Here is a 5,175-nt window from a genome sequence, read left to right on the forward strand (position 1 = left end):
ACTAAAAATTAGAGTCAAATTGATATTATACAGCTAAAAAATAGAGCAAAACAAATTTTCATAAACTTATTACATGTACTCAATAGTAGAGATCATAGGGAACTGTAGAACAAGAATAAAAGATGTCACATGTGTTTCTTCAGAGTCCCAGAAGGAGACGAGAAAGAGAATGGAGCTAAAAGTGTGTGTGAATAAATAATGGCTGAACATTTTCCCAAACTGGAAAAATATACAAACCAACAGATCCAAGAAGCTGAGTGGATCTCTATCAGAATAAAGCCCCCCAAAATCCAGAACACAGATAACATAATTAAGTTTTGGAAAACTAAAGGTAAAGGAACCTAATTGAAAATGAGGTTTCCATACTTCACACCAAGTGGAAAAATGTTGATAGTAGTAGATTGTTATACATTACTTATGAATTTTGTAATACCCAGAGCAACCACTAGAAAACTATATGAAGAAATATATCCAAAAACACTGTAAATAAAGTGAGAACTTAAAGGTACTTTCAAAGCAATCTGATTAAAGTAATTTTTCTTAATTTTGGTATTCCCTCCCCCCATTTTTACCCTTGTCTCTTCCACACATGTATTTACATCAATTTTTAAAACCCCAAGTTCCCATTAAGGGAGCCTTAGAATCATTGCTGAAAACATACCTATCTCAGGGATAAGGTATTTGAGGCTCTAACAGTTTCTTTTCCTTTTCCTACCACACACTGCAGCTCCCAGTCAATGGTCTCCACATCTTATTGTTTATCAGCATGACTTAAAGAGCTTTTAATTGGACGAACTAAGCCAGAATTTCTGGGGATGATATTCAGGTGAGACTCAGGAATTACTACAGTTAAATTTTTCCAAGAGATTCTGTGTAGCCAAGTTTGAGAACCAGTGATCTAAGTGGTTACTAGAGGAAGATATCTACACAAACATGTAAGAAAAAAATGACAGAAATGATCAATAAGGCAAGTCATCACTTATTTTAAGAATGGGCATTTCTAAAGTTTGGAGATTTAACCTTTGTTGTAATCATTTCCCAAACAACAGTTACCTCTCAGCCATCAGTGGCTTAATCTTGAATATTAAGAGTCAAGTTAATCTGTAGCATTAAAATAAACCTTAAAAATAAAATTACCTAGAAAATTATAATGAATCAGAAACATATGTAATACTTTTGGACAATGACTGCCTGCTTTCCTTCAGTTTCTGGTTTGTGTTGTCATTTCTACTTATGTTTAACAATAATTGAACATTTGATGAAAATCTGTTAAATTCTGCTTTTGATAATATTTTTCTTTGGTTAAGATCTTTCATTTTTTATTTTCATTCAAAATGCTATATTTTTTCCCTTTTATTGGGATAAAAATTTTATACAGAGCAAGAATTACATAGCTTGTCACTGTTAAACTGGGTGAGTATTGACAAGGGTAATATTATCCAAATAAAACATTTTGCATCATATAGAAAGTTTCCTTACTCCTCGTTCAGTCAATTCAATAAGCAACCTCTGTATTCATTTCTACCAGCATGTATTTGTTTTGCCTGTTCTTGAACTTCACATACATAAAAACATACATTATGGACTCATTTGTGTCTATCTTTTTGGCTCAGCATAATATTATAGCTGTGAGATTCATGCATTTTGCTGTGTATCTTAGAAGTTCATTATCATGTATTGCTGAGTAGTATTCCATTATTTGAATGTAACATAATTATTTTGTCCATTTTCATGCTCACATACATGTTAGTTTTAGGTATTGGCTGTTATCAGTAAAGCTGCTCTAAAGACTCTTGTTCATGGGTTTCTAAGGGCATATATTTTCATTTCTCTTGGGTGAGTTTTCTCCAAGGAGGGCAAATGTTATGTCACACCTTAAATGTTTAACTTTAAATGACTTTTTAGAAGTTAACTGTACTGTTTTTAAATTCCAAGAAGTAATGCATCAGGGTTCTAGTAGTTCTACTTCCTTATCAACATTTGGTTTGGTCAGTTTTTCATTGAATCATTCTCATGGGTGTGAAGTAGTAAAGATTATTATTTTGCAGAATTTTTTTCAAGTATGATGACATGAAATTGTTTATCTTTGAGACAAGTAATTTAATTTTGAGGTTTATATTTAATTTATTTTAGGAAGAAATTTAGTTTTCTCAATTACAAATATCTCATTGTAAAGAAAAGTCTGTTTTCTGAGTTTTTGAAAAGGTAATAAACCGAATATAATCATGATTTTCTTTCTCTGTAACTTATCTTTGGCCTAGTGGAGATTTTACTTTTAAATTTTATTATTATTATTATTATTTTTAACACCTTTATTGGAGGATAATTGCTTTACAATGATGTGTTGGTTTCTGCTTTACAACAAAGTGAATCAGTTATACATACACATATGTTCCCATATCTCTTCCCTCTTGCGTCTCCCTCCTTCCCACCCTCCCTATCTCACCCCTCTAGGTGGTCACAAACCACCTAGCTGATTTCCCTGTGCCATGCGGTTGCTTCTCACTAGCTATCCACCTTATGTTTGGTAGTGTATATATGTCTATGCCGCTTTCTCACTTTGTCACAGCTTACCCTTCCCCCTCCCCATATCCTCAAGTCCATGCTCTAGTAGGCCTGTGTCTTGATTCTCGTTCTACCCCTAGGCTCTTCATGACATTTTTTTTCTTAGATTCCATATATATATATATATATATATATGTTAACATAGGGAATTTGTTTTTCTCCTTCTGACTTAATTCATTCTGTATGACAAGCTCCAGGTCCAACCACCTCACTACAAATAACTCAATTTTGTTTCCTTTAATGGCTGAGTAATATTCCATTGTATATAAGTGCCACATCTTCTTTATCCATTCATCTGTTGATGGACACTTAGGTTGCTTTCATGTCCTAGCTATTGTGAAGAGAGCTGCAATGAACATTTTGGTACATGACTCTTTTTGAATTATGGTTTTCTCAGGGTATATGCCCAGTAGTGGGATTGCTGGGTCATATGGTAGTTCTATTTTTAGTTTTTTAAGGAACCTCCATACGGTTCTCCATAGTGGCTGTATCAATATATATTCCCACCAACAGTACAAGAGTGTTCTCTTTACTCCACACCCTCTCCAACATTTATTGTTTCTAGACTTTTTGATGATGGCCATTCTGACAGATGTGAGATGATATCTCATTGTAGTTTTGATTTGCATTTCTCTAATGATTAGTGATGATGAGCATCCTTTCATGTGTTTGGTGGCAATCTGTACATCTTCATTGGAGAAAAGTATATTTAGGACTTCTGACCATTTTTGGATTGGGTTGTTTGATTTTTTTTATATTGAGCTGCATGAGTTGCTTGTAAATTTTGGAGATTAATCCTTTGACAGTTGCATCATTTGCAAATACTTTCTCCCATTCTGAGGGCTGTCTTTTGGTCTTGTTTATAGTTTCCTTTGCTGTGCAAAAGCTTTTAAGTTTGATTAGGTGTCATTTGTTTATTTTTGGTTTTATTTCCATTTCTCTAGGAGGTGGGTCAAAAAGGATCTTGCTGTGAGTTATGTCATAGAGTGTTCTGCCTATGTTTTCCTCTAAGAGTTTGATAGTGTCTGGCCTTACATTTAGGTCTTTAATCCATTTTGAGTTTATATTTGTGTATGGTGTTAGGGAGTGTTATAATTTCATACTTTTCCTTGTACCTGTCCAGTTTTCCCAGCACCACTTATTGAAGAGGCTGTCTTTTCTCCACTGTATATTCTTGCTCCCTTTATCAAAGATAAGGTGACCATATGTCCGTGGGTTTATCTCTGGGTTTTCTATCCTGTTCCATTGCTCTATATTTCTGTTTTTGTGCCAGTATCATACTGTCTTGATTACTGTAGCTTTGTAGTATAGTCTGAACTCAGGGAGCCTGATTCCTCCAGCTCCATTTTTCGTTCTCAAGATTGTTTTGGCTATTCGGGGTCTCATGTGTTTCCATACAAATTGTGAAAATTTTTGTTTTAGTTCTGTAAAAATTGCCAGTGGAAGGTTGATAGGGATTGCATTGAAACTGTAGATTGCTTTGGGTAGAAGAGTCATTTTCACAAAGTTGATTCTTCCAATACAAGAACATGCTATATCTCTCCATCTCTTTGTATCATCTTTAATTTCTTTCATCAGTGTCTTATAATTTTCTGCATACAGGTCTTTTGTCTCCTTAGGTAGATTTACTCCTAGATATTTTATTCTTTTTGTTGCAATGGTAAATGGGAGTGTTTTCTTAATTTCAATATCAGATTTTTCATCATCAGTGTACAGGAATGCAAGAGATTTCTGTGCATTAATTTTGTATCCTTCTACTTTACCAAATTCATTGATTAGCTCTAGTAGTTTTCTGGTAGCATCTTTAGGATACTCTATATATAGTATCATGTCATCAGCAAATAGTGACAGCTTTACTTCTTCTTTTCCAATTTTGATTCATTTTACTTATTTTTCTTCTCTTATTGCTGTGGCTAAAACTTCCAAAATTATGTTGTATAAGAGTGGTGAGAGTGGGCAACCTTGTCTTGTTCCTTATCTTAGTGGAAATGGTTTCAGTTTTTCACCATTGAGGACGATGTTGCCTTTGGGTTTGTCATATATGATGTTTATTACATTGAGGAAAGTTCCCTCTATGCCTACTTTCTGCAGGGTTTTTATCAAAAATGGGTGTAGAATTTTGTTGAAAGCTTTCTCTGCATCTATTGAGATGATTATATGGTTTTTCTCCTTCAAGTTGTTAATATGCTGTATCAAGTTGATTGATTTGCATATATTGAAGAATCCTTCCATTCCTGGAATAAACCCCACTTGATCATAGTATATGATCCTTTTAATGTGCTGTTCGATTTTGTTTGGTAGTGTTTTGTTGAGAATTTTTGTATCTACGTTCATCAGTGATATTGGCCTGTAGTTTTCTTTCTTTGTGACATCTTTGTCTGGTTTTGGTATCAGGGTTAGAGTGGCCTCATAGAATGAGTTTGGGAGTGTTCTTCCCTCTGCTATATTTTGGAAGAGTTTGAGAAGAATAGGTGTTAGCTCTTCTCTAAATGTTTGATAGAATTCACCTGTGATGCCATTTGGTCCTGGGCTTTTGTTTGTTGGAAGATTTTTAATCACAGTTTCAATTTCAGTGCTTTGGATTGGTCTGTTTATATTTTCTATTTCTTC

This window comes from Mesoplodon densirostris, chromosome 5, assembly GCF_025265405.1.
Source record: "Mesoplodon densirostris isolate mMesDen1 chromosome 5, mMesDen1 primary haplotype, whole genome shotgun sequence".
In the NCBI taxonomy this organism is placed as follows: domain Eukaryota; kingdom Metazoa; phylum Chordata; class Mammalia; order Artiodactyla; family Ziphiidae; genus Mesoplodon; species Mesoplodon densirostris.